Genomic DNA, 13,290 nt, shown 5'->3' on the forward strand with positions numbered 1-13,290 from the left:
TTATTTTAGAACTTTTTATATAGTGCCACTGCATGAAATAAAAATTAATCTGGCACTATGGTGGCTTTAGCCATCTGAATCCACCACTCCCAGTGCTTCCCTTCTAGGACTTCTCTGCCCTCACTCAGATGTGGCAGAACTGTCATGTAAACACCAGGTTAAATCTAAGTGGTGCTATGCGAGGCTCTGCAGAGAGTGAATTATGCCCTGCTTGTTCACATCCACTCTCTCCCCCCCCCCCCTTGTCATGGTACAGGGCTCAGAGTTAGAACCAACATACACTGCAGAAAAGCCCCAATCTGGAGTTTCTGAGCATTGTGGAAGAGTCTCTAAAGATGAGGAGGACACAATCCAGCCAACTCAGAGAGTACTTCCCACTATAGATCTGGGTTGGAGGGGGAAGAAATCCTGAAGGGATCCAAAGTCTGTCCTGTTCCCTCTCAAGATACTGGATATGTGTTTTCAGCTTCCCAGTGAGAAGAAGCAGGACTTCTTCAGGCCAAGATAAATAGTATGCTGCCTGCCCCCTGTGAGTAGTCAGCAGAAGCACCATACCTGCACCACTTTAAAAAAACAAACAAAAAAATTTTGCCGGATCTTTCTAGGACAGGATGCCAGTTGCTTGCAAGGACCTCATCAGTATTAACAAGCATTATTAGATGCACAGTTTCCTATAGGCATCTACTTTGAGGACATCAGAACATCCACATGAGGACTTCTGTTTAAAACCAAGTGTTGTTAAACTAAAATGTTATGAAATATCTTTGTTTTTATAAGTTTTGGGAATATATGCACCAGTAGCTATATATTCACACCTTTTAGAAGGGATTTCCTCCAAAAAGATTCTTTGTAGACCATAAGAGTGAGGACACACTTCATAGCAATTTGAAAGCCTCAGATAGGTCCATTCAGACCAAAATTTTTTCATGTACTTAGTAAAGAAGACCTTCTCGGTGTCAAGCAAGTGGCTTATTGTCTAGGTAGCTGATCCTTGCTTGGAGTGAGACATATCGTAGAAATGTAGGTCTGGAAGGGACCTTGATAAGTCATCAAATCCAGCTGCCTGTGCTGAGGCAGAACCAAGTAAACCTCGACCATCCCTGACAGGTGTTTGTCCAACCTGTTTTTAAAAACCTCCAGTGATGATGAGGATTCTACAGCCTCCTTTGGAAGCTGATTCCAGAGCTTAACTACCTTTATAGTTAGAATTTTTTCCCTAATATGTAACCTAAATCTCCCTTACTGCATATTAGTCCATTACTTCTTGTCCGACCTTCAGTGGACATGGAAAATAATTGACCACAGCCCTTAATGTATTTGTTTTCAGGTTCTCCCACTCCACTTCCCTCAGTCTTTTTTTCTCAAGACTAGACTGCCATAAACAGATAGCTAAGGGTTAATGTTCTTTTACGTGTAAAGGGTTAACAAAGGGAACCAAACACCTGACCAGAGGACCAATCAGAAAACAAGATTTTTCAAATATCAAGGGAGGGAAGTTTTTGGGTGGGTGTTCTTTGTCTTGGTTCGGTGGCCCTCTCGGCTCTGAGAGTGATCTCTCTATCTCCAGGCTTTCTAATCTTCTGTTTCCAAGTTGTAAGTACAAGGATAGTAAGACAATAGGTTTATATTGTTTTTTTGTATTTACATGTGTGTAGTTGCTGGAATGTTTTAAATTGTATTCTTTTTGGATAAGGCTGTTTATTATTTTTTCTTTTAAGCAATTGACCCTGTATATTGTCAGCTTGATACAGAAACCATTTTTATGTCTTTTTCTTTCTTTTTAAGACCTGTTTGAGTTTGTCACTGGTTAAGGCTAAGGAACGAAGGGAGGGGGAAAATCTCTTTGTGTTAGATTTACTAAGCCTGACTTTGCATACCCTCTGGGTGAGGGGAGAGAGAGATTTGATCTCTCGGTATTTGTGTTTCAAGGACTTGAAGCAGGGAATATCCTAGAGTACCCAGGGCGGGGAAATCTGGGAGGAGGTAAAGAGGGGGAAGGGAAGTGGGTTATTTCCCTTTGTGGTGAGACTCAGGGCATCTGAGTCTTGGGGTCCCCCAGGGAAGGTTTTGGGGAGACCAGAGTGAGCCAGACACTGGAATTTTCTGGCTGGTGGCAGCGATATCAGATCCAAGCTGGTAATTAAGTTTGGAGGTTTCATGCTAGCTTCTCATGTTCTGAACTCTCAGGTTCAGATCTGAGTAGGAAAGTTATGACATAGACATGCCCAGTTTTTAATCTCTTCTCAAAGGTCATATTTTCTAAAGCTTTTATCATTTGTGTTGCTCTTCTCTGGCCCCTCTTCAGTTTGTCCAGATCCTTCATAAAGTGTTGTGCCCAGAATTAGACACAATGCTCCAGCTGAGACCTCACCAGTGCTAAGTAGAGTAGGACAATTACCTCTTTGTCTTACGTGCAACATTCCTGTTAATATATCCCAGAATATTAGCCTTTTTTGCAACTGCATCATATTGTTGCCTCATAGTCAATTTGTGATCCACTGTAACCCCTAGTTCCTTTTTCAGCAGTACTACCACCTACCCAGTTACTTTGTAGTTGTGCATTTGATATTTTACTTCCTAAGTGAAGTACTTTTCATTTTTCTTTATTGAATTTCATCTTGTTGAACTCAGACCAGTTTTCTACTTTGTCAAGGTAATTTTGAATTTTAATCCTGTTTTCCAAAATGCTTGCAGCCTCTTCCACCTTGATGTCATCTACACATTTTGTAAGCATACTTTCCACTCCATTATCTAAGTCATTAATGAATACATTGACTAGTCAGCCCCAGGACCCTACCTAATACATCTCTCCTCCACCCCCTCACCATGAGTTATACAGTGAACCACTGATAACTACTCTTTTGAGTGTGGTCTTTCAACCAGTTGCATACCCACTTTATAATTTCATCTAGACCACATTTACCTAGTTGGCTTATGAGAATGCCATTTGGTACTGTGTCTAAAACCTTACTAAAAATCAAGATATATCACCTCCACAGATTCCTCCTTATCTACTAAGCCAGCAGTCCTCACAAAGAAGGAAATTTAGGTTAGTTTGGCTTGATTTGTTCTTCACAAATCCACACGGGCTATTCCTTATATTATTCTCTATGTGCTTACAAATTGATTGATTGATAATTTATTCCAATATCTTTCCAGGTATCAGAGAGGGGGGAGGAGTAGCTCAGTGGTTTGAGCATTGGCCTGCTAAACCCAGGGTTGTGAGTTCAGTCCTTGAGGGGGCCACTTAGGGATCTGGGGCAAAAATTGGTCCTGCTAGTGAAGGCAGGGAGCTGGACTCAGTGACCTTTCAAGGTCCCTTCCAGTTCTAGGAGATTGGATATCTCCTATTTATTATTTTATTTAGACTGACTGGTCTGTAATTCCCTAGATCCCTTTTGTTCCCCATTTTTAAAGATGGGTAATATGTTTCCCCTTCTCTGGTCCTCTGAGGCATCATCTGTCCTCCATGAGCTCTTAAAGATAAGTTCTAATAGTTCCAAGATTGCTTCAGCTAATGGCTCAAATCCCTAGGACAGATTTCATCAAGCCATGCTGACTTGCATATATCTAACTTACGTCCTGTGGTAGGTGTAATTCATTTTGTGCTGTAGCCTCTCTGATTTTAACCCTACATATCCCATATATCTTGGGTTCTGTCCTGGTCATACCCTTGATGTGATTTATTACAAGAGCATTGGCTTCTAATTTGCTGGCTTCAAGGAATTTTTAATATACCCATAAATAGCAGTAAATCATCCTAAACAGATATCTTGTGCGTCCAAACTTACAGGCGAGGAACTTTTTGGATAAAGAGAAATTAGTATCTCAGATAGCAGATAGACCTGAACCCTCTCATTAGAACCAGCATAGCAATCCATTGGTCACTGTTAACACCAACAGTAACAAAGAAAGGACTGTTCTCCTAGCAGAGGATGACATCTGGACCAGAAGCTTCCAAGGAAACCTAGATAAAATGTTTTCCAAACCAACAAAATCCTCAGCATAACAAAGATAAAATGAGTATTTGTGCATGAGAGCTCAATTCTTGTACAAGACTCTTCCTTCTGATCCACCCTCTGTACCCAGGGAATTAAGAAACAGCTGGCATTAGTCACAGCAAGGCTCAGTTTGCAAGTTATGCACCTATCCCTATTCAAACAACATGCTAATTAGTGGCCATTCATAACTTAACAGCTGCTGGAAAAGGATTCATACCCACCAGTTGTTTAAAAATCAAGACGAGCCTTTGGTTTCCACAGCAGAGAATTGCTCACCAAGGGATAAAACAGACTTGGTTCTGGCTATAATATTACCGTGCTATAAATGGTAAAGATTTGTTAAGGTCTAAAGCTTCATTGCATGAGTCATTTCCTGGCAGTGGTTATCTGTAGCCAGTTATAGGCAGTGGTTAGGATTGCCGGTGTAGAGAAGTGTAGTTCAGTAGGGATTCTCCATTAGTCCCTTTTGCATTTTGCTATCTAAACCAGGGGATGGCAACCTACAGCACGTGTGCCAAAGGCGGCACACAAGCCCATTTTTACTGGCACGCTGCTTCCAGCTGGGGTCCCGGCCGCCGGCCCCACTCAGCCCGCTGCCGGCCTGGGTGAAGGGAACCCACTGCTGGCAGCAGGTTGAGCAGGACTGGCAGCCGGGACCCTGGCTGGCTGTAGCTGGCAGATGGAACCCCAGACCGGCAGCAAGCTGAGCCGCTCAGCCCACCGCCGGTCTGGGATTCTGCCTGCCAGCCCCGCTCAGCCTGCCGATGGTCTGGAGTTCCGGCCGCCGACCGCTTGCCAGCCAGGGTTTTGGCCGCCAGCCCTGCTCAGCCTGCTGCTGGCCTGAGATACCAGCCGCCAGCCCTGCTCACCTCACTGCTGGTCTGGGGTTTCAGCTTCCCGGGGTCTGGGCCTTTGGCCATGCTCAGCCCTGCTACCAGTCTGGGGTACTGGCAGCCAGCCCAAGGCTCTGCTCCTGGCCTGGTCCCAGCGCTCTGCAGCCCTTATAAATTGCACTACAATTAGCTTAAAAACTTGAAAACTTAAAAACTTTGTTTCTATATTACAGTAATCGTTAAATGTATAATGTTAATAAATACATAGGTTTGATGAAACAAAGTAGTTGCACTTATGTGCTTGTGTTTAATTTGTGTGTTAGATGATTTACCTTCTAAAAAAATCTTGCCTGTCTCACACCCCCGGGGGGGTGCATGTACCCCAGGTTAAGAACCATTGCACTAAATTGATAAGATCTGCATTTTAATTTAATTTTAAATTAAGCTTCTTAAACATTTTAAAAACCTTGTTTACTTTACATACAATAGTTTAGTTATATCTTATAGACTTAGAGAGAGAGATCTTCTAAAAACGTTAAAATGTATTACTGGCACACACAACCTTAAATTAGAGTGAATAAATGAAGACTCAGCACACCACTTCTGAAAGGTTGCCAACCCCTGATCTAGACAGAACTCAACTAGGAAATTTCTTTCACTGACTTGGTCAAATTTATGTTTCTGGTGCCAGGGAAACAAACTCTTTGAATCAGGCACTTCCTCTTCATTTGTTCTGTGCACAGTACAATGGGGCCGTTACATCTAAATAGTATCGTAATGCAAACATTATAATCACCAAGTTCTGGTGATCCAAGCTACATGAGTGTTGGTTGGAATCCTACAATCAGGCGCCATAAAAATATGGGTACCAGCCATAGCAGCATTATATAGCTAGTCATATCAGACTGTTTGAGTGTCCACAGCTGCCCAGATTATACAAGTCTGTGGCTGGCCTTCCAAATCACCATTACCTCCAAAAGGCAGGTTTGGGAATTTTGTTCCCCTCTCTCTGTGTAAGAATAACGCTTCTGTGGTCACGAGGAAACTTCTGTCCAAGGTTAAATTCCTTTTTCTACAATTCCGGTGCAGTAGCTCTCCCATCATTTTGTTCTCTTAACATTCTTTGAGAGTTCTGGCATAAACTGGCATTCCGAGCGCTTTGGAGTCCTGATCTATGACTGCAGCTCCCAGGCAGTACGGTAATACAAATTCATAATAATATCCCAAGAATACAGGAGGTACATATGCATTTATACCAGTGGGTCTCAAACTTTTTTACTGGCAACCTCTTTCACATCGCAAGCCTCTGAGTGCGACACCCCCCCGCCCCACCCAATAAATTAAACACACCTTTTAATATATTTAAAACCATTATAAATGCTGGAGGCAAATGAAGTTTGGGGTAGAGATTGACAGCTTGCAACCCCCCTTGTAATGACCTCACGTTCCCCTGAGGGGTCCTGACCCCCAGTTTTAGAACCACTGATTTATATCCAGTTCATCTCATTCCATCGAAAATGCCAAGGCCTTAGGGCCACAAAGTTGCTGCAGGCAAAAAGTTAAAATCCTGCACCAGTTGGCATGTTAGTCATCTGGGAAACTTCTCAGAGCCATTGGGGAGGGAGGGGGTGAGCCTCATCAGGGGAAAAATTGCAGCGTAAGTTTCCATTCTTCCTGAGAGGCATCCTTTGGTAGGAAGATGCTACCAGGCAGGGCCAGCTTTAGGCCGATTCGCCTGATTCCCAGGTCCCTGGCTGCGATCTGCTCAGGGGTCTTCCGTGGTCCCACTCCCTTGAGCGAAGCGCAGGCGGGAGCGCGGCAAGCCCCGCTCTCCCGGCTGGAGCCCCTGTTGGAGCGTGGCAAGCCCCGAGGCACCGCTCTCCCGGCTGGAGCTCTGGCCGGAGTGCGGCAAGCCCCGAGGCCCCGCTCTCCTGGCTGGAGCTCAGGCCTTTAAATAGCCTCCAGAGTCCTGGGGTAGTGAGGGGCTCTGGGGGCTATTTAAAGGGTCAGGGCTCCAGCTGCCTGCCTCTGCCACCCCGGTCCTTTAAATAGCCGCCAGAGCCCCGCCACCCCCATGCATTCCCCAAGGCTCCCGCGGCTATTTAAAAGGTCCAGGGCGGGATAGAAGCTGGGGAGCCCCGTGCCCTTTAAATAGCCCCCAAAGCCCTGGGATAGCAGGGAGATTGGGGGCTATTTAAAGGGCTGGGGCTCCAGCTGCCTCTGCTGCACCCTCTGCCTTGCCCACACCGGCCCCGCTCCCCCTGCCTGCAGTCAGCTCTGCACCCCGTGCCCACAGCCAGTCCCTGTCAAACCCCCTGTCGTGTCTCCAGTCAACCCCTGCCACACACCCGTGGCCCTGCCCAAAGCCAGCCAGACCCACACACACTGCTGCCTGCACACCCTGCCCTGTCTCCAGCCAACCCCTGCTGCACCCCCCTGCCTGAAACCAGCCAGTCTCTGCCTCTGTGTCCAGCCCTGCCAACCCCTGCTGCATCCCCCCGCAGCCCTGCCTGAAGGCAGCCCGCCCCACACACACCCTATCTCCAACCAGCCCCGCACCCCTTGCCCTGCCTCCAGCCAGCCCCATGTCCACTGCTGCCCTGCAATTCCAGGACAGTAAGCCTGCACACCTGCTTCAATGAGATGGGCAGGGAGCAGCTGGGACCCACACATGTGAAACAGCAGTCATTAATAACCAATCAACAGCATATATGATGCAATGTACATAATTTATAATGTTATTATTTATATAGTTATGGAAAGTAAATAATACATGAAAGAAATGAAAGGCTTTTTTTTCCACCTTTTTTTTTAAGTCATCCCTGCCAGGGCCCCGCCGAAAATGTTCGAATTGGGCCCCGCACTTCCTAAAGCCGGCCCTGCTACCAGGTTGGTTCCCACATAACTCCTCAGTTTACAAAGCTCTTGCTTGATCTGGGAGCAACTTATATTCTTGCCTATTATTCTGCTATAATAATTAAAACTCTGCTTATCCTTTCCCTCATACTTCTGTGATTCACTGCTCATTACTTCCCATTAGTAATGAATGAGGATAGAAGTTGTGCAACAGATAGAAAATTATCGGATAAGAAATTTTTCATTCTGTTAGTAACTTCTGTTTTCATTCAACTCATCCTGGTAGTGACCAAAGTACACATTGAAATTTTCCCTAAAGGGCGACCGGGACAGATAATTTTCTTAAGGTTATATATTAAGTTGTTGTCTTGATGCTAATAATAAGTTGGTGGACTGTTTCTAACAGCTGTGGAAGAACCTTTCTGTTGGCTTCAGCTGAAGGGGTGAGGCTTAGTCTGTAGTTCTTATCAGGAAACAAATGTCTCATTCTGACCCGGTTTGGTGAATAAGCATGAAAATCACTTGTTGCCTGAAAGGGTGGAAATCATAATGAAGAGCAGCCAGTGTTCCATGCTGAGATGAAAATATTTAGTTAGTGAATAAATTTCACATTCTGGGACACTTTAATTAAAGGAATGAAGGGTACAGAAATAAAAATCGTATCAGGGTTGAAATGTTTTTGTAATGCAGGTTGTAAAGCAGCTTTCTCCCCCCACTCCTCCTCTCCCCATGTTGTTGTCCAGTATTTGTATTTGCAGTAGAACTTCCTAGCTTTTGTTGCCCCTCCTTGTGGTGGTTGATCTCTGAATTGGTTTTTAAGAATGTTTGTTTGTGTGTTTAAAGCCTTGATTATCCTATTTAATCATTTTGTTGCCAGTGTAAAATGCACTGAAACCTTTAATGAAATCAGAGCATTATACTCTGGGCTTTATATTGAAATACAAAAATAGTTTTGAAATGTCAAATGTAGCATTCATTTGTTATGTTCTAGCCTTTGTGGGTTGCAGTCATTTTAACAGAAGATACCTCCTAGCATGTGGGTAAATACTAATTATACCGCTGCCTCAATATAACGCCACCCGATAACATGAATTTGGATATAACGCGGTAAAGCAGTGCTCTGGGGGATGGGGGGGCTGCGCGCTCCGAGGGACGGGGTTGGGGGGCTGCGCACTCCGGTGGATGAAAGCAAGTTCAATATAACCTGGTTTCACCTATAACACAGTAAAATTTTTTGGCTCCCAAGGACAGCGTTATATCGAAATGTATTTGTATTTTGACCTCATGAAGAACTGAGTTGCATGTGAAATCTTAACTTTTATTGACTATGTACAGGAATTGCATGTTCTGTCATTCCTCCCTCACTCAAAGAGTTTTGAAAGAGTCCTACAGGTGATCTGAGAGATTTTTTGAGTACTTTTCTGTGTTGTCATCTGAGCTACTAGAAGGCAGCATAGCACCGCTTTGCTAGACTGGATTTTCTGTGCATACAAAGTGAAGTAAAAGGTTCAGTATTTTTTTAAGTCATATTTTGTAACTTGTTTTGATAAGTCTATGCATTATGGCTTCACAAGTATTCTTCTATTTAGTGTACACAGACCTTTTTAGTGAAAGACATATTGTAATTTACTGTAGTAACTCAGTGACAAGGCAGTCGTTTTTCTGTTCATTTTGGTCCTATGCTAGACAAAGATGGAGTATTGCAAAAATAATTTGCTGTAGTTATGATAACTACTGAGGAACTAAGAGGAAATTAGGGGAAACAGGAATGATTAGGTTTGTGTTTGGTAGCCTGCTCTGACCTCATATTTGGAGAAGATTTTAAAATAAACTAATCATTATTAAATTATTTATTGATGTGTACTGGGTGATGTCTGATACTTTATCTTTAAATCTTGGCCATTTCACCTCACCTTTCTTTCTCCATATCCTCCCAAGTTTGTGAAAACTAATGTTGCCCTTTTGTAAACAGTAATAACAAATGTTGACTTCACATAAGGATAGCAGAGGACTGAATTTGACCCAAAATTTGGTCCTGAGTGGAATGGGTTTTATGATCAACAACACTACACATAACTTTTAAGCTGTTTTATTCTCATTGAAGTAGACACAAATAACTGAATCAGCTCTGATATTAATGGCATTTAATAACGCATGTAAAAATGTGCCAAAAAGTGCAATCTTGGTAATGAAAAAGTGAAGAAACTTTCCAGCATTTTGGAGTTTTATATTAAGAGGAAAAAAAAGTCGTATCCAACAAGTGAGAAGGGAAAAAACTCTGATTTAAGACATGAGATACTCACTCTCTCTTGCTTTTCCATGGTGCTGTTTGTCACAATATGAACAGCCAGTGAGTGTTCTCTATCCTTCCATGACTGACTAAGCTTACTTGAGACCCACCCTTGATTTTCCTGTTGTTAGCTTTTTACATCCTATTGCTTAGTGGGCCCTCCCTTTCAAAAATTACACCCTCACACAATGATTTCAGATAGTTTTATAAACATTAGAATCTTATGTTCATATTAGAAATTGTTTCTCCAACTCTGAGAACACAGCTTGTCGATGGTTTCAGAAATGATTAGTGAAATGTTATTTTATTGCTATATTTTGTTATGAATAATATTGCTGTCATAACTATTTGATGTCTGTTTCAAAATGAGAGACTTAAACAAACGTATGTAAAATATGATCTGCTGGCTGATTTCTGTAGGACCTGGTTATGCCATGCTTTCTGCCACTCCCATTAAAGAAAAGCCAGCATCTGAGGAATCGGAACAAAAAAATTATGTGTATTATGACTTTACTGAATAAATTCAATAACAGGGATTGAGAATTTAGAACGGGTCGGCAACCTGCAGCAGATTTTTACTGGCACGCTGCTTCCAGCTGAAGTCTCGGCTGCTGGCCCTGCTCAGCCTGCTGCTGGCCTGGGTGAACTGAATCCCCGGCCGGCAGCAGTCTGACCGGGGCCGGCGGCCAGGACCCTGGCTGGGAGGGGCCGGCGGCCGGAACCCCAGACAAGCAGTGGGCTGAGCTGCTTGGCCCACCACCGGTCTGTGGTTCTGGCTGCCAGCCCTGCTCAGCCTGCTGATGGTCTGGAGTTACGGCCATCGACCCCTTGTCAGCCGGGGTCCTGGCCATCGGTCCCGCTCAGCCTGCTGCCGGCCTGGGATACCAGCTGCCGGCCCAGCTCACCTTGCTCTGATCTGGGGTTCCAGCTGCTCGTCCCCCTGCCAGCTGCGGTCCGGGTCTCTGGCCCTGCTCACCCCTCTTGCCAGCTTGGGGTACCGGCAGCCAGCACAGGGCTCTGCTTCTGACCTGGTCCCAGTGCTCTGCAGCCCTTATAAAAAATTACATTACAATTAGCTAAAAAACTTTAAAACTTTGTATATTACAGTAATCGTTAAATGTATAATGTTAATAAATACATAGGTTTGATGAAACAAAGTAGTTGTACTTTTATGTGCCTCTGCTTAATTTGTGTTTTAGATGATTTACCTTCTAAAAAAAATCTCACCTGTCTCGCACCCCCAGAAAGGGCATCTTGTACCTCCAAGAGGTTTGTGTGCCCCAGGTTAAGAACCACTGCACTAAACTGATAAGATCTGCATTTTAATTTAATTTTAAATTAGGCTTCTTAAACATTTTAAAAACTTTACTTACTTTACATACAACAATAGTTTCGTTATGTAATATATATACTTCTAGAGAGAGACCTTCTAAAAACATTAAAATATATTACCGGCACATGAAACCTTAAATTAGAGTGAATAAATGAAGACTCGGCACATCACTTCTGAAAGGCTGCTGATCCCTGATTTAGAAAGTTATCTTTACATTCATTTTTGATAAAACCAAGGCTTAAAATGTAGACTAAACATAATTAAGGCCCAGATTCTTATACAGATTACTCAGTGGAATAGGACTTTACTCTGCATGTTAATTAGACTCCTGAGCAATGTGGGTTGCTGAGATTTTAGATGTTGAATCTCCCAACTGGAGGCCTGTTAATTTTGGAGAATTATGCTTCCAGATTATGCTAGCCATTGGTTGTAGAGTCTGAAATATGAAGATTCCTGATGTAGGTCTAAAAATTTCATCTTCCACTTATTCTTTCTGATCCTTCCTCAGGTTAAGCTCAGCTTTACTGAGTCTACGTTATTGTATTTTGTATGGAATTAACACTGTATTTACTATTGTGTGTTTAGTTTTGGGATGTGTATGTTAAAGTTGGTATTATTTGGTGATGTATTTTTAAAAGGAGAACCTTGCTTTCATGGTGGTGATGCAATTTATTTCTTCATATTCAGATAATCTGTAAGTGCCCATCCTGTTCTCTGGGCACTTGTTCTATTTAAATATTTTCTAATATAAAAGACTGCCCATAAATAATCTCCCTTGAACCCACTCCCTCCTCAGAAGCCTGAGGGGGAATAAAAGAGACCTGGTGTGTTGCAGACAATTGATATCACTATATTCCTCACTCACGCTTTGAAGCCAGGGAATTAACTGTGGTTCTTTTGCTCCAAAAACGTAGGCTACTTGAACTGAAATGTCTCTTCATCTTCTCTGTGGGCCAACTGTTAGAGGGCAGCATTAGTTGCTCATGCACACAAGGCCGGTGCATTACAGTGGGTATATTTTGGATTGGGGATTGTGGTTGTATGGTTTGGCTGGGGTATTTTAATTGAAGAGGGTCATTACTATAGTTGCTCATCTTTCCTGAGATCTCTAGAGACTTTACAGTAATATACATGCTGATTGCATCTACTGTGGTATGGGAAGTAACATGACTGTTATCTAAACTGCACGTGGTTTAAAGCTATTTCATGTTGATACATGCCGCATCAAAAAACAAATAGGTCAGAGGTATGTAACTGTAGGTTGCATACAAAAATCGTTCTGCCAGGGCTTTGTTTAGGAGATCATTCATACTTAAAAGACCTGAGCTGTTTCATGCATAAAGTGGCTATGGCTACCTTGATTGTCAGTTCCCCCAAACTGGTAGGAGACTTTGTGACTGTGTGTTCAACTGTAGGGTGTGGAATTTCCTGTAAATTTTCTAAGAAATAATTAGAATCACACAGAAATTTGATTGAGTTGTAAATATAACCCCCAAATGCATGCCATGGCCCTAGTCTTCCCAATGCACTTAAGCATGTGTGATGGGTGTATATAGTGGCAATGTGGGGTAAGGGGAGCTGGAGAGTTCAGTCAGAGTACGTGGTGGCAGCTAAAGAGCATGTCAGGCTCCATGAAGACTGAGACCCAGATAGGGAGGTGCTGCATGGCTAATAAAGAGGAAGGACTGCAGGCCAAAAGGAAACAGGAAGCCCAGGAGGTGAAGAGATTTTGGGGTCCTCCTCCAAAAAGAAAACGCTGGTAAAAGATGAGGAGAGACATTGAGGACCCACAGAGGTGAAGTGAGCTCATGCAGTGAGCCTTAATAAAAGGACAGGAACTGGATTTCCAGAGAGAAAACCCTGTGAGGTTTTGCTTATTATAAAAGGGCAGAAAAAACTCAGCATAGCCAGGAAAGGGGCTGGGAAAAGCAGGCCAAGGTAGGAAGCAATCCAGGGAAGCAGCAAAAAGCCTGAGGG

At 43.3% G+C, this 13,290-nt stretch overlaps 1 protein-coding gene across 2 annotated transcripts in view; it reads left to right on the forward strand.

Annotated features, from left to right (window-relative positions):
* SCHIP1 (schwannomin interacting protein 1) overlaps positions 1-13,290 on the forward strand; it is a 390,417-nt gene that overhangs the window by 309,334 nt on the left and 67,793 nt on the right. The gene's annotated exons all lie outside the window — the stretch shown is intronic.

This window comes from Gopherus flavomarginatus, chromosome 8, assembly GCF_025201925.1.
Source record: "Gopherus flavomarginatus isolate rGopFla2 chromosome 8, rGopFla2.mat.asm, whole genome shotgun sequence".
Taxonomy (NCBI): domain Eukaryota; kingdom Metazoa; phylum Chordata; order Testudines; family Testudinidae; genus Gopherus; species Gopherus flavomarginatus.